Here is a 22,894-nt window from a genome sequence, read left to right as displayed (position 1 = left end):
GAGACAAAACGACAGAGGAAGGTGCACAGACCGACAGCAAACATAGATTAACAAGTACTATTTATACTAAACATGAAACACAGAACACCTGGGAAGGGGCGGAGTTACAAATTAGACACACGTAATGGAAAAGTACAAGAGAAACACACTAGGAAACGGGGAAGACACCAGAAAACATAGCGAGGGCGTAACAGAAGCCCCTCCCTAAACGCGCAGCTCCCGAGGCGCGTAAAAACGAACCCCGGGGGCCGGCGGCGGGGAGAGGCCGAGAAACACAAGAGACGAGACCTGAGACTTAACATGGGGCAGAACTGGAGACTGAACTGAAGACTGGACAGGAGACTGGACAAAGAAAGGAGACTGAACCGGGGACGTGACTGGAGACTGGACATTGGGCGAGACACGAGACTGGACGGGGAACTGGACAGGGGACGATGACTGGACGTGAGACATGACAGGTGACTGGACAGGACTAGACATGGGAACGGGAACCAAAACATTGACAGGAACAGACACGAAGACGGTGACAGGAACAGGTACACAGAAACCAGACAAGACAGGAACAGGAACATAGACCGACACAGGAACCATAACGGGGAGCGACATGGGGACCAGAAAGACCTGGGGATGCCCAGGACTGGCTAAAGTCATAGGGGTAGTTCGTGGAGCCAGCCTGGGCAAAGTTCTTGGGCTGGGGTCCGGGGGCCTTGGGGCAGACCTGGGCACACGAGGCTTGGGGCAAAACTTAGTCCTGGGCGCCGGGACTGGCATGGGTGTGGTGACGGGCCTCGCTGGCGACGCGACGGCTTGGGCAGCAGAAGCTGGAGGCGCGGCGACTCGGGCAGCAGGAGCTGGTGGCGGTGCGGCGTCTCTGGCAGCAGGAGCTGGCGGTGCGGCGACTCGGGCAGCAGGAGCTGGCGGTGCGGCATCTTGGGCAGCTGGAGCTGGCGGCACGGCGACTCGGGCAGCAGGAGCTGGCGGTGCGGCGACTCGGGCAGTAGACACTGGCGGTGCGGCATCTCGGGCAGCAGGAGCTGACGGCGCGGTGACTTGAGCAGCTGGGGCTGGCGGCGTGGTCGGCGCTGGAGCGGTAGGCACCGCTGGCACAGGGTCATGGACGGTGGGCACTGCTGGCTTCGGCACATGGGCAGTGGACACCGCTGGCACAGGAACATGGACGGTGGGCACCGCTGGCATCGGCACATGGGCGGTGGGCACCGCTGGCACAGGAACATGGACGGTGTCTGGCACCGCTGATATCGTAGCATGGACGGTGGGCACCGCTGGTACAGGAACATAGGCGGTGGGCACCGCTGGCATCGTAGCAGGAGCGGTGGGCACCGCTGGCATCGTAGCATGGGCGGTGGGCACCGCTGGCACAGGAACATTGGCGGTGGGCACCGCTGGCATCGTAGCATGGGCGGTGGGCACCGCTGGCACAGGAACATTGGCGGTGGGCACCGCTGGCACAGGAACATTGGCGGTGGCGGGCACCGCTGGCACAGGAACATTGGCGGTGGCGGGCACCGCTGACATAGGAACACTCACATGAACAGACTTGGACCCTTGGGCTGTAGGTGTCTGTGTGACGACTCGGGCTGCTGAAGACTGCACGGAGACTTGACCTAATTTCACCGCAGCGTATTCAGGTTCCGGGGTGGGAGTAGCAGTACAGTGTAGCGCCGTTGTCATGGGAACCCCGGAGCGAAGATCTGCTGCCGCTACGGGTGACTGGAAGCGCTGCTCGGCGGCCGCCGTGGAAGCTGGGTCTGCAGCCTTAGAAGATGCGAGCGCCGTAGCAGCCAGAGAAACTTGACCCGTGGAATCAGGAGATGCTAACTGCGTTAGCCGCGTAGCCGTGGAAATGCCTGGAGCTGCAGCCGCTGGAGATGCTAGCTGGTTAGCCGCTGAAGCTAGCTGCGGAGCCGCCGAGGTGGAGCGCGCCCTGGGAGGCGGGTGGACGGAAGACGGCGTCTTGAAAGCCGGCGCTGCTGAAGATCGCTCCGGGACGTAGGCGGCCTCCTCCCGGAGACACGGAGGACATCTGAGAGCCGGAAGGATTAACTCATCCTCCGAACTAGACGCAGCTGCGAGGAGGTCCACGTAATCCCAGAAGTAGGGATCCTCACAGCCTGCGTTTCTGCCCGCCTCGTGTCCACCGAGGCCGATAGCCCCAACAGTTAGCCCCCCCCCAAGAAAATCCTCCGATTTTTGGGACCTCTTAGAACGCCCAGCCCGAGGCCTTCTCCGGCCTCGAGGCCTCGGATTTTCCTGCGCCGAGGTCCCAAAGGGGGCATGACGGATGGCCAGCCCGGATCCAACCCAAGGGTTTCCCGCATAAACGTCCATGGCGGTCGGTCTTTCTGTAACGCGGGGTGAGATGGGAGGCGGACGTTTAAACGGGTAAGACATGACTTTATTAAATAACAAATAAACAAGTAAACAAAACAGGGGAATAACGAAAATATCTATATACATAAACAAACAGGGAAAACCAACAAAGAACTAAGCTAAACTAAACAGATAATAACAAAACAAGGTAAGGGAATATATACAAAGGAATAATACGTAAATATATACAAAATAAACAAAGAAACAAACAAGAACTAAACGTGACTAGAAATATACAAGAAATAAAGGGAACTAGAAATAAACAAGAAACAAGCAGAGCGTGACGAAACCGTGAATAAACAATAGCTAACGTGGCGAGACAAAACGACAGAGGAAGGTGCACAGACCAACAGCAAACATAGATTAACAAGTACTATTTATACTAAACATGAAACACAGAACACCTGGGAAGGGGCGGAGTTACAAATTAGACACACGTAATGGAAAAGTACAAGAGAAACACACTAGGAAACAGGGAAGACACCAGAAAACATAGCGAGGGCGTAACAAGTGGTTCCAAATTCCAGTTGAGAGGTGTAAGAAGCTTGTTGATGGTTATAGGAAGCGATTGATTTCAGATATTTTTTCCAAAGGTTATGCAAACAAATATTAAATTGAGGGTGCCAATAATTTTTTCCAAGCTTTGTGTAAAATTATGTCAAATTTGCCTTTTTATAAACATGTATATAAAAAAACGTGTAATTTCAATAATGTTCTGGGAGAAACACTTCATTTGCTGGAAAGAATTCAGGGCTGCCAACACTTTCGGCCATGACTATAACAATAATAATAATAATAATAATAATAATAATAATAATAATAATAATAATAATAATAATAATAATAATAAATAAAATGCTTTGAAAGAAAAAGGAATACCCTGTATCACAATTTAGATTTTTTAAGTTATCTACTTTTCTAAATAAAAGCACCAATGTAATTATCTAAGTACAGTACTTATAACTAAAAGTTATGCAGTAGATTTAGCTAACTAATACAGAGTACTCAACAGCTAGGTAATAATAATTGCTGGTAACATTATATTTACAGTGCTTCAATTAAACCCTGCCTATGGTGTCTGCATTTGGGTCTACCCACTTAACCACCCTGCAAACTACCCTGTGTGTGTGTGTGTGTGTGTGTGTGTGTGTGTGTGTGTGTGTGTGTGTCACAATAAGAAACATGCTGCAAATACTAAATAAGTATTAAATGTCATCAGAAATTTTCTAAAGTTATGTTAAAATAATTAAAAGCAGCACTGAGTTGTGAGACAAGAGCTGTGCTGAGCAGTGCTGAGCTGTGAAATAGAAAATTTGGATTGTGTCTGACCTCTGTGTGTAAAACTGATGTTAAAACAGAAAAGCGTCTTCATAAAGTAATGTTTTTAAAATTAGTGCTAAAGAAAACCTCAGCCAGACATGACTCATAACAGAAAATGAATGTGGGTCCTTATTGACCCATGTTGTGCATTATTGCGGTAGTGATAAAAAATAGGTATTTTGTTCAAAAAAGGAAAAAAATATATAAAATAAGGATGCACTATGATTATAAACAAGTTAATTGAGAAATACAGGGGTTGGACAATGAAACTGAAACACCTGTCATTTTAGTGTTGGAGGTTTCATGACTAAATTGGAGCAGCCTGTGGCCAATCTTCATTAATTGCACATTGCACCAGTAAGAGCAGAGTGTGAAGGTTCAATTATCAGAGTAAGAGTACAGTTTTACTCTAAATATTGCAATGCAAACAACATTATGTGTGACATACCAGAGTTCTAAAGAGGACAAATTGTTAAATTGGGTTTTGTCCCAATTTGGGTAATGTCAGCATAACACCAATAAGCACCAACCACATCCAACAGGATTAACTGTGGATACTGTAAGAGGAAGCTGTCTGAAAGGGATGTTCGGGTGCTAACCAAATCAAATCAAATCACGCAGAATTCAATGTGCACCTCAACTCTCCTGTTTCCACCAGAACTGTCCGTCACCACAAAAATTATTGTGCTCTACAACCAGGTGTTTCAGCTTCATTGTCAAACCCCTGTACATTGGATACTGAATGATTGAAATAATTTATTGCTAAGATATATCATAGAAAAATAACACTAATCCATACATTAAGTTCCATAGAAAACAATGGGTCATTTTTGACCCATGTTGTGCATTAGAGTGGGTGTGCATATGTTGCGCATCAAAGGGTAAATAAGAAAAAAAACACACTCTTGCTTCAACTTGACTGTGACATGCAAAAAACTCGCAGATTTCTCTTGTCCACAATTTCTGACAGGAGAGTTTTCATATCCTGTGCATCATTGCAAATAAATGTGAAAGGATATATAATTTCCTCTTTTTTGTCAGGATCTGTCTCAATGCTGAGGGAATTCAACTGCTCCAGTGCAGATTCAGCTTCTTCCTTTTCCATTGTAAGAAACTGTGGTGCAATAACAGCAGAATTGAACAGCTTTGCGTGGTCTTTCACCCATTTGTGGACTTTTGGCATGTCATGGATGATTTTGTTTTCCTGTTAAAAAAAATGGAAGTATTCTATGCATTTGCATTTAAAAAACAATTAAACTACTTTGTAAACTTTGTACAGTTGTGTTGTTTCTGTGTGCATTATAATATCATTATATTTAAATAAATAAAAACACCAAATAAGTTTTTAATATTAGTATAAGAAAAGCTCTGCTATTACAATTGCCAAATTAAATGTCTCTATACAAAAATTTTAAAGATTTTAGTGTTACCATGTTTCCAAGGTGTTCCAGTTCAGACTTCTCTCCAGGTCCAGTCTATAGGAAAATGTAAAAATAATAATCATATACTATTATTTGATACATATTCACCATTTCTATTCAGATCATGGCTGACATTATAATTTATTATTAATTTATTAATAATGATTAAATGTTTTTTTTATTTTAATACAATTTTTAAACATATCTTTACCTTTAATATTTATCAACCAAATTGCAAATATTAAACTTAATAATGCTATGAAGATATTCTAAAAAAATATGTTTTTATTTTCTTATTTCTTACCATTGTATCTGTGTTTTCGTTTGTATCCTCTGTAATGTCCTGTACCCAAGAGAAAAACAACGCCATTACAATAATACTTGGCAAAATGACCTTATCATTCCCAAACTGCAGTTTATCGTATGTAAAATTAGATAGAGCTCATGTTACATTCATTAACATTTAATTACACCATATTGGCAAAACGAACGAATGTCAGTCTTATTATACATCAGTGCCTTTTAATTTATTTTTAATAAACAAATACCTTCATTAGCACAATATGCCCTACAGAGCTGTGTTGAGAGAAGACTGTCTTAAAGACTTCAGGTGTAGCAAGTCTGTCTCCACAGCTGGGGTTCTTCATTTCCTCAATGCCATCATAGAAGTGCCAGTCAGATTCAGTGCTGAGCCGATGAAAGCACACAAAATGATTTGCGTCCATCAAATGGTAGATAACTGCTGCAGTTTCATAGCTGTTTTAATTAAATAATAAAATAAATCAAATGTAATTTTCTTACGCTGTGTTGCTTCGTTTCATAGACAAGATTTCCATTTGGGGAATGCTTTAAATAGTACAAGGCATATTCATCGGTATAAGGCATATTCCGCCAAATAGGTGCCATTTCTGTAAATGTAAATCCTGTATATTCTGTAAAAATATTATTTTCATTATATATATATATATATATCAATGCTCTGTCCTGTTACCTTAATTAATTCTTACATATTATTGTTTTTTTTTTTAATACTCAAAACATAAAAAGTAGGAGTACCAGTAACAGGAATAAGTGCCAGTAACACTTTAATAAATCGCATGATAGTAAATGTCAATGATCAATTTCAGGCATGGGCCTTCTTGATATAATAAAAATGACTTTGCATCGTTTAGAAATATACAAAGTGCATGCATATATAGTGATTTATTTTGCAAAAAAAATGTAAGGAATTAGCGGAATTGCATTTAAACATGCTTTTTAAATTACACAAGATTTTGTGACAGGAATTTAAAAAATTTAACCATCCACGGGTTTAAAACCTTGTAAAATATTAAGTAAAGCTGTGAGAGATTGACTAATACATATTTTCAGTAGTTCAATATGTTTTTTTTTTTCAAGAGTTTCAACAAGCAAATGGCACTAATTCAGTGGAATTGACCATAAATATTCTTATAGGTTGCCCGAACATAATTACCTTTGTCCAAGAATCTGCAGGGTTAATGGCAAAGCTGTTGGCTGCATTTTTGGCTCATTTGTGCTCTGCACTGTTGAGTCAATGGCTACCATGATGAATGCTGGTGTACCATTCACAAATTGTCGCGGTGAGGATGTTCTGGTCCCCTTGCAGATCTTAGCTTTGCTGCTAACAAATTGTATTAGTGCTAGGGTTTATATAAACTTACAATTTCAATTGTAATGTATACACGTTAGATAATTCTACATATGTAGTTTTCATACATAATAATTTCTTAGTTTCTTGTTATTTGTCTGTGCATAAACAGCTACTAAAAGGCGTTACCTCTTTCTCTGACATGACATTGACCTGGGACACGACCAATCATCTAGTCTGTGCTGCAGTTCTGAAAGGTCTTCTTCACACCTGTTGATAATTTCATTATTGTCAATATAAAGTGTCACTATATTTGTGTAACAAAAAAGTATCTTTAACAAAAAAAAGCCAAATGTACTCACCACACATCTACAGTCCTGTCAGTTTTTGTGAGAGAAAGGAGTGGACAGTCGTTTGCATCACATTTTAAAATCCACTCAGTCTTCTGCACATAATCGAGACGACTGACAATTAAGTCATTCTCAGTGCCAAAAGTGTCCCATACAGATTTTCCTTTCAAACGTGGAAAGTTTTTCAGCCATGCCAATTTCCCCTGGAAATTTTCTTTAGCCGAAAATAGTCGATGGACCTCTAGTAAAGTCTTGAGCCAGTGATCCTTTGATTGTGCCAGTTCAATCTCATTTAGAATGGACACTCTTTTTTTCATGATCAAGTGAAGTATGTACAGAAGGTTGTCTATTGTACATGTATTGACCATTTTTATTGCCTGACATTCAAGGTTGCCATGTCCTGACCATGGAGGGGAGCTGTAGCTGGTAGTTGGGCTGGATGAGCAGGCCTTTGGTGGATTGTAGTATTTAGATTTTTTTTTTTGTCTTTCTCTTGCGCCATTTTTCTTCTACACTTCCTGGTGCACTTAGAAGACTCTCATTTGGTTCCTTTTTCATACCCCGAATTTTGGTCAGGATAACACCACGCATTCGGCCAGAAACAAACTCGTGCATAACTTGCAGGAAGTCACCAGGTCGTCTGTGAAGTCGATTATGAAGGACAATTCTTTTTGTGGTACGGAACCAGTTTTCAGCTTGAGTATTGGTGTCTCTTGTCTGGCCTAAATGCTTGAGCATGACACCTGTCCAGAGTGGCAGGATTGCCATGTAGGGTTTCAGAATGTCCACTACAGCTGGACACCAATGAGGATTTGATGGAGCACCTGAAACACATTGCTCTTTACTTTCCTTTGTTTCAAAGAAAACATACTCGAACATCTTTGAAAATGGAGACTGTTGAGCAATTGTTTTGGAGGATGGGTTTGCCAAGGTGTTTCCGTCTTCCAACTTTTTGGTTGTCTTCAGTGCAGACTCCACATTGACAGGGACAGCTTGTGACTTGATCATGTTCTGAAGGTCTTTAAGGCTCTCCTGACAGAAGCTTTCCTCTTTTGTGCAGAAAACATCACAAATGTATGTCATCAATGTATGTACCTCTTCTAATGTTGTTGAGTTCTGTAGCAGAGCAAATGAGTACAGGAACAAGTTTTTGGTTGACTTTGAGCACTTCACTTTTGCTACTTTAGTGCACATGAGTTTTATTATGTGTGCAGAACATATGTGAAGAATTGTGAAACTGCAGTCCTGACCTTCACAGACACTTTTGCATCTTTTGAGATAGTCTAGAATGCTGCACTGACAGAAAGCTTGAATTGATGCATGGATAATTGCCCAGCTGTAATCTGTCTCAATTTTTTGGGGTTGCAGGTGAGACTTAAAGATGTAATAAAAATCTCTGACAAAGCAAGATAGCCAGTGGTGTATTGTTGGCGTACTTTGGTCTGATGACAGCATTTCTGCTACTGCAACTGTAGTTCTGGTAGTCGATGTCGTTGGGGTACACAAAGCATAATACAGAATATTGCTGTTGCAGTATTTTGGCTTTGAAACTACTGTACCAGTGGCATCAAGGTAAAGGAAGAGCTTCTTGTTTTTTTTGAAGGTTCTTGACAAGCTGAAGTTGAGAAATCAAATACATATGTGTGATGAATGGTGACATTGATGCACACTGTATGTAATGATGTTTGAGGGGTGTGGGTGGTTCCTTCTCATCTTGATTTTGTTGAATTCTCAGACATTCCAGGTAGGGATTACAGTCCAGTCTGTTGTCCAGGTTTTTCTCACTGGATATTTTTTGAATCACTGTCAGTGAAGGCACATCAGTAAGGTTGCCACTAGCAAGCTTTTCCTCTGATGCTGCTGCCAGTTTCTTGGTGTGTAAATGCATGGGTGAAAATTCTCCCAACTCCTGTTTAAGTTTTTGTCTCAGAGGCTTTCTCACATGTCTGCTGAATGTGGTACCTTGTGAATGGTCTATCTGGCCAGACACTTGCACAGTAACCTCAACATCTTCGTTTCCTGCTGGTGCTTCACAAATAGACATCTTATACAAAGCACAACAGGGAAATTTACATTTGGCTTTTCCATGCCAAAAAGGGGAAGACGTTTTTCTGGACATCATCGACTTGACTCGATTATATGTAAAAGACAGCACACAGTTACTGACCTGGCTAATTTTAGAGGATATAATATCTGTCCATCCATCTCCAAGGACACTGTACCCTCTTTTCATGTTTGGCTTTATTTTGCTCCATTCTTCTTTTGATATGGTTACTGTAAATTCAGATGGGCACTCTGGAGATTCTGAAGATACATGCAACATTTCATCTCTTTCTTTTTTTTCTTCTTCATCCAACTCAGTATCTGAAACTGTTATATCGAAAGCCAGTTGTTTCCTTGGCAATGGTTTTCTCTCTTCTTTCTTGGTGGTACATTTGGGACAGAACCATGGGGAAATGCATTCGAGGTCCACTATACTTTTGAAACCAACACACCAGGGGTGAAACCAGTCCTTGCATTTACTGCATTGTGCATATGGCTCAGATGAGTTGTTTGGCTGTCTGCACAAACAAAATAGCTCCTCTTCAGATTGTGGTGATTGAGGGCTACAATGCACATTCTAAACAGAGAAAAAAGTAAACTAATATATATTATAACCTCTAAACAACATGTCAAACTTACAGAACTGTGTAAAATGGCCAAAACAATGTTTAAGTTTTACTAATATGCTGTTTGTAATATGTGTAAACCAACATACCTCTTCTAGTATCACTGGTAGCCCCAGGGACTGAACAAAACAAAATCAACATTAGTTTAGGCAAAATATATATGTTTTAAACTGATTGCACTGTGCCACTGATAATAATAGTGTGTTGTTTACAAATAAGAGTTTCTAAATGTAAACATTAATATATACATTGGACTAAAAAGTATCCTGATCATTCATACTGTTATTGTTCAGTAAAAGCTTTAGACAAACTGATATGTATTATTATTACTACATTTGTATTACTACATGTTATTACAGATGAAAGTATATATTTTAAATGTATTATTTTTTTATTATTATTATTATTATTAAAATTGTCATTACTGGATCTAGAGTACACAGCTTCATCCACAGTTAATATAAAAGTGCATCATCTACCATTACAAAGAGACCAAACTTGTGATGTTTTTGCGGCGGTCCAAGGATCTAGACAAAGAGCTGGAGTTCTTGAACATTGGAGGTCTCCGTGGATCAACACAAAATCAGCAAAAAAATCGTTTTTTAATTTGAATAAAGTAACCATTACACTGTTAAAATTTCTTGATGAGTAGACGAATGGCCGCTACAGTGGTTAGGTAGTGGATTTCAGTCCCATGTGTAGCATGTATTGAAGAGACATGAATACCAATATGTATAGATGCTGTGTTCTCACAATTCTAAAGTAAAAGAGTGTATTCTCATATTGTGCTGAAGTAGTATGTTTTGGTTGGTTGATACTAGTAAAAAAGTGAGGATTTTCTATTGTAGTATCTTGTCACATTACTGGTTTATCTGTAGGTCTCTGTGCTTGGCCGTTGAGGCATGGACCATGAACATAGTGTTATGCTGTGCTTCTGGATCCTTGTTGAGCCAGTATCAGATTGTTGTTTATTGGCTGAATAATAATACATCCTGGCTAAGCCCTATATGTAACTTTAGTTCTTAGATACAGGATTTAACATTTAACCTCCTGTATTATGTCACTAGCAACACCTTAACAACCCTTTCAGGAACCACATAACACCAAAGCAACTACCTGTTACCTAGTTAGCAGGTCCTCAGTTGGCAGCAGCCATCTAATAACACCCTAGCAACTATGTAAAATACCACAGTAACTGTCTGACAGTGCATTTACAACTGTTCTTGATTCATACAAGATATATAAGCACTATAATATTTAGGGAATGCACTAGGGCTGGGTATAAACACGATTTTTCAAAATTTGATTGACTTTCTGAATCGATTCAATATTGAGTCAATAAAGAATATTTTAGTTAGAAGTTTTGGTTTGGTGAAGTTTGGTTGAACATGTTGGATATTCATTTTAGTCAGATAATAAGTAAATTTTCAGTGCTACACGGCTGCTATTTTTTTTATAAAATCATCTATCATTTCTCACAATCATTTGTAAAATATTTTTAACAGCTCAATGCAAATGTTAAAAATGTGTGAACACAACAATATTGCAAAAGATCCTACCTCTGATGTTTCTGTAAAGATCTTCTGAATATAGCGCCTGTTGTTTAATCTATTAGGAACATGCAGAAATATACATAGCTGTCCCCAGAATCCAGATTCAGGCCAGTAAGGATCATGGATGTTGGCTCCATCTGACTGCAGCTGTGATATCCCCTTCTGGATTGACTCTAAAGTCAAGTCTAACAACCTACACTGTTGAAAGTGAGAAAAAAAGTCACATTTGTTGTAACAAACATTAGATAATAAATAGCACTATCAATTCCTTTGTTGCATAAACTTATTTTATTTTAATAATTAATATTTTAATGCAACTTACCTTTCCAAAGACTTTGAACCTGTAATGGAACATATGTAATTTTTAAAGGGACATAGGAAATATACTGACATGCCAACAGTTATATCAGGGACAGCATTATTGATCAAAAAAATGTTTATTGAGGGGTACTTCCCTTCCTGTACATGTTTTGAGGTGTATAACCTCACCTGTAGAATGGTGTAAGTGTAGTTGAACACATATTATCAGAGTTCAAGCGAGACATAAAAGCGGGTGCAGATGGAAGGGATATTTCTTTTTAGAAGTTGTGTAGGTTATTAACATTACTCCATCCACAGTGTGACGTGTAGCGGAAATATATATCATATATGGCTAATATTATCATCCACAGTGAACAGTGCAGTGAGTGGTAATGATTGTGACCAGCAGTGTCTGGCTAGATCTGTCCATGTGAAGAGATAAGCAATTTTGGCTCAAGAACCCACACACACATCTGAGAGGTCAGTGCAGCACTCTTTACCTTCCATAAGACATGACAAAAGTCATGGTACATAACTCTGGTTTCCTTTTTGATGTGTCAGTGTATAAAATTGTGAATTTTGTGTAGTTGTTATTTAGTAAATCCAACATAACACATAGAAAGGGTTTCCCACCGTTTGGTCTTTGCATTTAGATTTTTTAATTTTTTTTGGCTTTCCATCAAATATAATTAAAAAAAAGGTCAGTACAGAATTACAGTGTCTTCTTAAATTTACTTGAAATGTGTTCAGGCCATCTTCTTAGAGTTCTTTACAGTACAGTTTTACGAAACTTTCATAAGCAATAAATAAAATAGAGCAGTAGTTCTCAAACTTTTTAGGCCAATGCCCAATGACCAAACTAAAACCTCGAAGTACCACCTACAAGCCATTTTACAGAAACACGTGTAGTTACCACACCCATAGTTATTTATATACAGTAAGATAGTCGTGTAGTCCACAAATATACATTTCATCATATCCTTAGCCAATTGTTCTTCACCTGTTGTGTGAAGCTTGCTCGCATAATTAGTTAAGTTATTTGATTAGTTATTGTTTCTGGTTAATACAGTATTCTTACTGAGACTGTCAGAAGGATTTAGACAAAGGAAAATAAACAACATGGGCTACAGTGCTTTTACCTTATTTATCTATTAACTGTTGTGCAGAAACTGTAGTGAACTGTCGGTGACTGTTTGATTGATGTAGGTTATCACGTCTTGAAATGTTTTACTGTAGGACCAATGAATCTGATGTTAATAATGATAAAACTGTAGTTCTGAGAGTAAAGGAGAGTGTACCTTACATTCAGGTTCTAACTAATGTAATGTTAAGAAAATTACAGGTGGAAACTTCATAGATTTCAGTTCTTAATATTTCAGTGCAAGCAGATGTTTTGTCTCAAATAGATTGCTGGTTTTATAGGACTCCAAAATGTTTTTTTTATGCAGACCTAAAAACATTTGTCATAATTTTGGTATCCAATTAATCCAAAATGATACAGTAATATCACTTGTTACTAATGTTATTAATGGTATGGAATGTGTTTTTCAAGACTGTCTTGGTTTCATTGGATACCAATTTGATTTGCTCGTTTTATAGGACTCCGAAATTTGGTTTATGCATATCCAATTACTCCAAAATTATACAGTAATATCACTTGATATGCATGACATTAATAGTATGGAATTGGTTCTTCAAGGATTTCATTGTCTGATTTGATAAAAAAAATTTTTTTTGTTTTTATACAATACCGAATGGACATTTTTGGTATCCAATTACTCCAAAATGATACAGTAATATCACTTCAAACATATACCTGGATACATGAGAATAAAATCTTTAAGAAATTAGTTCTGTGATATGATAATTTGATTTGCTTATTTAATATGACTCCTTATTTAACATTTCCAAAACGTTACACTGTTATACGGATAAGCAGGAGTCTTTCTGGTGTATGTTTGTGGATTAACCCTCGTTAAATCATGTTTATTTAGGTGTAAAACTAGTTTCTGTTCCATGGTCAGTCTCTGCACAAGAAGCCCAAGTCTACACCTCCGGGTGCGCTGTGCACGCGGCTAGAGTAAAACACTGTTTAGACACGCACTAGGGTTTCGGTGCAGATGGCGTGACCGCGGTCAAACATGGCGCATCATTCTCGTAATAGTTTATAATGCATGACTGCGAACATCAAATCCAGTAATAATTTAATAAATCTTACCTGTAACGTTTGTCAGACATCCTAAACAGACATCCAAATGGTTTTTATTTTCTTCATCTAAATGGTCAAACAGATAACCTACAGGTCAAACCTAACTGAAATCAGTTGAGCGATGCTACAGAGTACAGTATGTTGCGGTGTAGGGTGACAACACAATTTGCATAATATTCCCATAACACCTTGCACCAATAGTGTAAAAAACATATTAAAGGACTGATTAAAACTTTTAAAAGTATTTTTAATAATGTTCTGCATATGTTTATTTGAAAAGTTTTTTATAGAATTTATATTTATAGTATTTATATGTGTTTAAAACATTATTATGCTGGCACTGAAATCTGACTGACTGGGGGTGTTCCAAATTGAAAATAAATAATCAAGGAACATTTATTCAAGGCAATTAAAACTGCTGGTTGGTTCAATAAAAAAACTTCCACTTATAAATTAGAAATATGTGCACTTAAGTTCTTTTTTTTATCATTTTACTCTTTTTAGTGTTTTTATTTTATTTTTTTTACCTTAAAATAAACTGTTAAAATGCTTGCCACAAAAATCTGCCCTCATTTTAAAATGATAGTTTATTATTATTATTATTATTATTATTATTATTATTATTATTGTTGTTGTTGTTGTATTAGGAATATATCTGTCATACGTGCATTATTATTTCTCTGACTGAAAGCGTTAGCTCATCAAGTCTTTCAAAAGAAGCTGAGGCATATGGGAAATGTAGTGCTTGTAGGCACTTGTCTTGTAGTTCTCCTCTGTACTTTTCAAACAGAAAAAAATTAATCAAATGTTGCCTGAGGATAGAAGTACTTTTAAAAAAAAAATAGATTTTCCCCACTGCCAAGATAAAATCCACGTGCCTTGTTTAAACAAAACCTGATTCTGCATTCATTTTAGTATTTCAGTGTTTGTTCATCTACAAAAAAAAGATAAAAAAGGAAATATTAGATTTTTTTCTACAAACGAATTAGCCTAGTGAAACTAGATAAAAAATCTGAACAATTATGACTGATACACACAAACCTTTTCTTTGTTACACCGAGTTTAAATGTACATGTTTTTTTCTTTAAATGACCCTAATAATTTCAACCTTTAGTTCTTTTTAAATAGATTATAATATATAAGTATATACATTATTTATTTATTTCATATCCCAGCATGTAGAGTAAAAAAATAAAATGAACAAAAACTTTAGCTGGAGAAACAATAGCACATCCCTGTGGGTACAATGCAGATGTTGGTGATCCTGGTGACCATCTAGTATCTCCGCCATCGTTTCTGGGCCAAAAGTTACTGACTCTCTCACTCACACTCACACACAAAACACAATGAACATCCTCAAAAAAGCTTTTTTCCCTACTTCTGTTTCCAACAGAGATTAAATATAATTGCAGTTACTTCAAAATAATCAAACTAACTAAGATCAACGTGTAAACTTTAAGTAAGCAATATTATTATGCATAGAAATATCAGTAGCATGAACTTATTTGATTTCATCATGTGGAAGTGTAAACCATTAATAAACACACTGCAGTTCTAGTTAAATCTGCATTTTTTTATTGACACTTGTAAAGTTTGGTCCTTTAGAAAACCCTGAGTTTCTCACAGGTACATACAATTTTGCGGTGGTGTTCATGTGGATTCATCTTGTAAATTTTGGGGCGGCACAGTGGCAAGAGAGCCTGGGTTCTATTCCAAGCTGGGGTGACCCGGGTCTTTCTGTGTGGAGTTTCCACGTTCTCCCCGTGTCTGCGTGGGGTTTCCTCCGGGTGCTCAGATTTCCTTCCACAGTCCAAAGACAGCACGTCAAGGCCAATTAGGAAGCAGTAGAAATTGCCCCCTAGGTGTGAGTGAATGTGTTTGTGTGTCTGTCCCTGTCTGTCTGCCCTGCGATGGATAGGCAGCCTGTCCAGGGTGTACACTGCCTTCCGTCGATGCCAGCTGGGATAGGCTCCAGCAGTCCCCCATTCGTCTGAAGTCTAGTGGATGTAAGCAAAAAAGGCAAATAGTTGTCACAGACCTGCAAACTTAAAAAACATCAGATTAAATAATGGTAAAGCAATACTTCTTGTAGTTTTGACACTGATGGTATAATATATAAGATAAGACAAGACAAGATAAGGTAATACTTTATTGAAACAAAAATGAGGGAATTTGCAGTGTTGCAGATATATTTTTGTGGCGTCATATTCAACACTGTTTGCCAAGTACAGAGGTTCATAATAAAAAAGATTCTACAGTAATATGACTTGTTGTTCAGGATATTCACAGCATATTAGGTTTACTTTCATAAGGCAATGTAACCTTCAACATAGTATTTGATAATCTGGAATTAGGGCAGCTGGAAATATGCAGAACAGGCAATTTATTCTCCTGACATCTTCTCAAATGCCAAGTTCAGAGGCTCATTATAAAAAAAACTGTACAGTATTTTTTTTTTGTTATAAAGGCTGTTCACAGTTTAATAGGTATAGTTTCATAATTTAGTGTCAAATTTAACAGACTATTTGAGAATCTGGATTTAGGGCATCTGGAAATATGCAGAACAGGCAATTTATTCTCCTTTAATCTTCTCAAATGCCAAGTTCAGAGGGTCATAATAAAAAAACTGTACAGTAATATTTCTAGTTATTTAGGCTCCTCACAGTCTAATAGGTATATTTTCATAATGTGGTGTCTGATTCAACAGACTATTTGAGAATCTGGATTTAGGGCATCTGGAAATATGCAGAACAGGCAATTTATTCTTCTTTAATCTTCTCAAATGCCAAGTTCACAGGGTCATAATAAAAAAACTGTATAGTAATATTTTTAGCTCTTTAGGTTATTCACAGTCTAATAGGTATATTTTCATAATGTGGTGTCTGATTCAACAGACTATTTGAGAATCTGGATTTAGGGCATCTGGAAATATGCAGAACAGGCAATTTATTCTTCTTTAATCTTCTCAAATGCCAAGTTCAGAGGGTCATAATAAAAAAAACTGTACAGTAATATGTTTTGTTATTTAGGCTAATCACAGTCTAATAGGTATATTTTCATAATGTGGTGTTGATTTCAACAGACTATTTGACAATCTGGAATTAGGGTAACTGGAAATATGCAGAACAGGCAATTTATTCTACTGACATATTCTGAAATGCCAAGTTCAGAGGGTCATAATAATAAACTGTACAGTAATCTTTGTAGTTATTAAAGATTTTCACAGTTTAATATGTAAATTTTCATAATTTGTGTCAAATTTAACAGACTATTTGAATATGTGGATTTAGGGCATCTAGAAATATGCAGAACAGGCAATTTATTCTCCTTTAATCTTCTCAAATGCCAAGTTCAGAGGCTCATAATAAAAAAAAAACTGTACAGTAAATGTTAAGTTCTTTAGGCTATTCACAGTATACTAGTTATATTTTCATAATGTGGTGTCAAATTCAACAGACTATTTGATAATCTGGAGTTCGGGCAACTGGAAATACCCAGAACAGGCAATGTATTCTCAGTGTAATATGCCCTAAATGCCAAACTCGTTTTGCTCGGCTCAACCCTGCTCTCTACTGGCGAATAATTGGTACTTCGACTTTTTAAGGTGGACCGGAAAATCCGAATAAGACACTGGCGAATAAGACGCCAACTTCAGCCTCGTCACACTAGGGCTGGACCCGAATATTCGGGTATTCGGATATTCGTTCGTTGAGTAGGTATTCGGTTTTTAATTTTGGTATTCGGATATTCGTTTTTTTTCTACTTTCCAGAGCTCCACCTCACTCTAACCACTTCTGTTCTCGCGGGTCCCGTCAGAATATCTTGCGTGCGGGACAGAACTGAACTGTTATTGGCTGGAGCGGGAGTTTAATCCAGACGACAGTGTTGGGAGTAATGGCGTTAAAATAAACGGCGTTACTAACGCCGTTACTTTTTTCAGTAAGGAGTAATCTAACTAATTACTATGACTGTAACTATAACGCCGTTACCATTTTCGACACTCCGTTACTGCACGTTACTTTAGCAGCTGAATGAACTTTTTTTAAACTTTGCGCATACAGACAAAGAGCCCTATCATACACCCCACGCAAGGCGTGTAGCGTGGCGCTTTGCCACCCGTCAACAGTCTATTTTTAGGCCTTGCACGCGTCCTTAAAATAGCGTTGGACTTTGGAATATATTAACACCGATGGGCGTGGTGGTCTGGAAATGATGTGTGTTGAGGTAAATTTCTGGCGTGTTTCTATCTTGGCGGCGGAAAAAAGCTTAGCGCGATTGCTCACCCTGCGCTCCAAAATACTCCATACCATCACATCTTTACCACATAAAAATAAACCACACCCAGAGCCTTCAGCAATCAACTATGAAAAAATATATATACTTAAAAATCTGCACTGTAACTATAAATTATTATTAGTTATATTTATTTCTGTCAGTTATAAGGATTTATATTTATGTTTAGTACACAGACTAAATAACTGTAACTAGGCATTCTGCTGTTTAAAAATTTCAACAGATGCTTATTCTCACTCAAATGGAGTTTTGAAATGGAAAATTAAAAGAGAAAATAACTTTGACTGAACATAAATTTATTTTAGTTAACTTTGCTATTATTTAACTGAATTTCACTTTTATATCTGAAAAATAAAGCACATTGTCAATCTGGCGCGTGGTGCTGCCCGTCAATTACATAAAACTTAAAACATTTGAAATACACAGAAATATAAAGCTATATGTTAGCATTCGTTTCTTATCACCAGGGCAAATTTATTAAAATATTAAATATATTAATTCATGAATTAAAATCTCGTCCAGCACTCTGAAATGTCAGGCACGCAAAGTGGTGCTTGGCGCAGCGGCGCGGCATTGCGCGCAGAATAACCTCTGTCTTCTAAAAAAAGTTTTTATAAATAAGATCTGACAAGTATACTAAAATTAATGTTATTAAACTTACTAAAGCCAACAAATGTACTGTTAATTAAAATCAGGCAAAATGCGCTGCGCCTCTCTCTCTCTCTCTCTCTTTCGCAGCGGGAGATGAATTCAGCGCGAGGCTATAAATAATTTACAACTCAGTTCAGTTAAATAAAAATAAGTAAGGACCTGTAAGTTAATCAAATATTGTCAAATATAAAGGATAGGTTGAGGTTTTGGTGAGCTGTTTTCATGATTTGAAACTGAAACTAACCGAAACTTTTATTATTCTGCGCAAAAAGCCTGTGATTGTTTTAAATGAGTTTTTTAATGGATTTAAATGAGTTTTTTTAACGGATTGTTGTTTTTGTCAATTCTTTTGTTTTGTTTATATATACATTTATTTCTTTGAGTGTGGTTTGGTTTGTTTAATTTTTATCCCCAGACGCGTATTTGTTTTTTCCGTTTTTTTTTCAGTATTACATGTCTTAGTAATTTTCTTTGGTCCTGTGGAGTTTTTCGTTTCTTATTTTTTTTATTCGTTAGACTATATTTTTGTCAACATTTTGGGTTTATTTTTGTTTGTTATTTTTCTAATAATAATAGTAATTACATCATTTATTTTCTTTATTTATTCTTACGCAGCAGATAAGACGCGGTGTGCGGCAGCAGAAATTCCGGGATGAAAACACAAAGAAATCTGGGCTAAAAACACAGAAAAAATATGGGGTGAAAAACAAAAATCCGGGATAAAAACACCAAAAATCCGGGGTGAATATGTCTTAAGGGGGCCGTGATTTTCTTTTTTTTTTTAACCTCTTTTTTTACCTCTTTTTTTAAAAACGAATATTCGAATATTCGCTTCGAATCAGTGCCGAATATCCGGAGCTCCAAAAACGCTATTCGGGCCAGCCCTAGTTTCCTGATGTTTTCTACTGTGTTTCTAATCTTGTTTTCTAATGTCATTTCTACTGTTTTCTTAATGGTTCTCTACTGTTTTTGATGGTCCATTTATGGGGGTTTTTTGGATAGTTTCTGTATTTCTTTCCTTATAATTTCTGTATTGATTGCTTTAGTTTCTTTGTTTTTTTTTGTGCTTTTTATTTATTTATTTATTTTTTGCATTGTTTTCTGGCTATGACTCTGCATTATTTATTGTAGTAGCTAAGTTTTGTTTAATTTTGTAATTCTTTGTTTTTTTGGGTTCAATTTAATTAGTTTATTTTCTTTTTTCATTGGTTTCAGTAAATTTGTGGGGTTTTTTTTTTCCCCCAATTAATACTCTGCCACACTTGAGTTTCTTTTCATCTAGTGTGTTTTGTTGAACAGTATTTTTGAAGTTACCAAAGAAAGAATCCAAGCTAGTCCTCCCCATTATGGTTTGTTTGGTGTGGTGTGCAGTGTAGTGTTAAGCTGTGGTGTTTGTGGATCCTTTATTTTTGGTTTGCTTTATTCCATCCAAAACTGGTGTTCATGTGCTAAAGCCAAGTATTGTCAGTGTCGACCAATTCAGTGGAGATTCATTGTGGGTTTTATGTTTGTGTTTTGATTGTGAATAAAAGTATTTTTGATATCAAACTCTGCCTCTATAGACTGTTTTAACACAGTCGGGATCTGTGAAGGGGGAGGGCTTCACATTCCTTTTGGGTTTCTCCCACCTTTTAACGGGAGTGGCGTAGTCAGTATATAAGTGCATGGGTAAAAATGGCTAGAAGCCACCACTCGTGTCACATTAAAAAATATTTTCTTTCCTATTTTAGTGAAATACTTTATTCTAATTTGTAAAATGAAAGAAAAGCCCCATCGAAGTAGTTCTACGCTGTTTTAAATTAGAGTTTTAGCTGTTTAGCTCCATTCAGCGCGGTGATGGGGTGTAATGTGATATGGAGGGGGCGGAGCTCTACATAACCCGAGTGAGGCTGAGCTTCGGGCTCTGCAGTTCTTTCGCAGCGCCTGAGGAGGAAGAGCAGGATCAGCTGAACTACAGAAGGTATGGAGAAGTTTCTCTCTCTTTCTTCAACACGCTGTTCTACATTCACTTCTACACCAACACCACCTTCAGCACCTTCAGCATTTACACCACCAGCACTGGATCTTCTAGCTCTGCTCAGCAGTTATGTGTCGTTCGAGAACGATGCAGCTCTAAGCGTCGGCTCTTTGAAGTGAACGATTCCACAATGGGAGCGTTTTAGGATCCTATTTGGGATCCGTTTTTTTCCTTCAGTATGTCGCTGTCTCTCTGCCTCCCTGTCGTTGCGCCTGTGCTCTGCAAAGTGTCGCAGAGCCCACCGTATTTTTACAACGTCATTTTTTTTGTCCTTCGGTGCCTCGCTGTCTCCACTCCACCTATGGAGCTAAATTAGTGCCAAAACTACGCAAATAAAGAAAACGCGCTTCTAGCGATTCCCCAGAGCATTAATTTACACTGATTAAGGTGTTTAATACATCTATAATAATCACCACTCTACCATTTTATATCCGATTTACACACGGTTTGATTTGTTACAAACAGCAGAGATGTAGTTATGATATAGGAAGCTGTTACACATTACAAATATGAGCTTTCATGCTGAAATATTTTATATTATGCTCTTTAAAAAAGAAAGAAAAAATAATCAGTGTTTAAATTACTTAGATAGATAGATAGATAGATAGATAGATAGATAGATAGATAGATAGATAGATAGATAGATAGATAGATAGATAGATAGATAGATAGATAGATAGATAGATGAGTAATCATATCGACCTGGTCCTCACCACACAGCCTGCCTCACTCATCCTGACAGAAAAAAACCCTAAAATATTAGCTTGTAAAATGACCCAGTGGTGTTATAGCAGAATAACACACCTAACGGTTAAAGTTAACTATATAACGAAAAGGATTAACCATTACAAACTGTGTGTACATTATCCTACCATTTAGGCTATATATCAACAACTAATAACAAATTCATGTTTTTAGGACATTCACGCTGTTGGTAGTATGTGATGTTTGGAATTGCTAGCTAGCTTGGCTAGGTCGCTAGCATTGGCTTGATAAGGTAAAGGTGGCTAAACTGTAACTTACCTTTAAAAATAATGTAATGTGCCCCTATTTCCAGTTGCTGTATCCTTTTAACAAAACTGCTTTTGTTATTCAGTATTTTTCTACATTGTTCGTGACGCATTAAAAAAACATGGTGCATGCTCCACACAGTATTTTTATGTACAGATTTACAAATGTGTTAGCAATAGTAAAATGTTTTATGATGTGATTTTGTTTGGGGAGAATAATGTCATGATACAACCCAGCAAACATGCCCACACTGGGCCAATGAGGTTGGTGCGGTACCGCCCCCATATGGGCGGCCCAAATCGGACCAATGGGTATTTGCACATTGGGCCAACAGAGATTTGCAGAGCTCTAACACTAACACACACACACACACACACACACACACACACACACACGCCCTCAGCGGAAAACCAATTGTGGCCCCAAATTTTTAGAACTGTGCAATATTGAACAGAGAACACTTTTCAAGAAAGAAAATTTAAAGCTGTGCTATTGGCACTTTGACATTTTTTGCAACTGGCTGTAAAACAATTATATAAATAACACAATTTAAAGTGTATAGTAAATTAATAAATGTATTACAAAGTATCATGTATAAAATATAAACAACACACAACAGTATTTAAGTAAATTAAATCCCAAATTTATATTTTAGCATGTAGATAAACATATACTCCATAAATATCTCCATTTGCAAAAACAGTATTTATAATAAACGGTATGATATAAATATCAAACATAATACAAAATAACAAAGAATTATACAACTTAAATTAAAAAAAAAAAAAAAATATATATATATATATATATATATATATATATATATATATATATATATATATATATATATATATATATAAACATCAATAAAAACAGCAAATCATATTCTTGAATAAATACTTGAATGCACTAGACTGATGTAGTAGATGAATAATAAACTGATACTATTATTGCTACTGGAACAAAGCCTCTGGGGTGGGTTTCCCGAAAACGAACAACCTTAGCGAATAACGAACGAACTAACGAATGACGTGAGTAAAGAACGAGCCAGTTCTGCGAGTGTTTCCCAAAGAGCTTCGCAACGTGAAAATTAACAAAGG

At 37.6% G+C, this 22,894-nt stretch overlaps 4 protein-coding genes across 13 annotated transcripts in view; 2 read left to right on the top strand and 2 right to left on the bottom strand.

Annotated features, from left to right (window-relative positions):
* LOC111188839 (NLR family CARD domain-containing protein 3-like) overlaps positions 1 to 22,894 on the top strand; it is a 453,074-nt gene that overhangs the window by 197,294 nt on the left and 232,886 nt on the right. The gene's annotated exons all lie outside the window — the stretch shown is intronic.
* Positions 1 to 22,894, bottom strand: part of LOC125801497 (zinc finger protein 3-like) — a 221,212-nt gene that overhangs the window by 28,006 nt on the left and 170,312 nt on the right. The gene's annotated exons all lie outside the window — the stretch shown is intronic.
* The window catches only part of LOC125801516 (uncharacterized), a 302,660-nt gene that overhangs the window by 182,519 nt on the left and 97,247 nt on the right, over positions 1 to 22,894 (bottom strand). The gene's annotated exons all lie outside the window — the stretch shown is intronic.
* LOC125801230 (zinc finger protein 239-like) overlaps positions 20,675 to 22,894 on the top strand; it is a 270,259-nt gene continuing 268,039 nt past the window's right edge. For all 3 annotated transcript variants that reach the window (XR_007438652.1, XM_049477622.1, XM_049477619.1), the window contains exon 1: positions 20,675 to 20,726. The gene's annotated coding sequence lies outside the window, so the exon portion shown is untranslated. The remainder of the gene's footprint in view (positions 20,727 to 22,894) is intronic.

Source organism: Astyanax mexicanus, chromosome 4 (assembly GCF_023375975.1).
Source record: "Astyanax mexicanus isolate ESR-SI-001 chromosome 4, AstMex3_surface, whole genome shotgun sequence".
Taxonomy (NCBI): domain Eukaryota; kingdom Metazoa; phylum Chordata; class Actinopteri; order Characiformes; family Acestrorhamphidae; genus Astyanax; species Astyanax mexicanus.
Note: the sequence above shows the minus strand (reverse complement) of the source record. Positions and strands in the feature narration are given on the sequence as shown.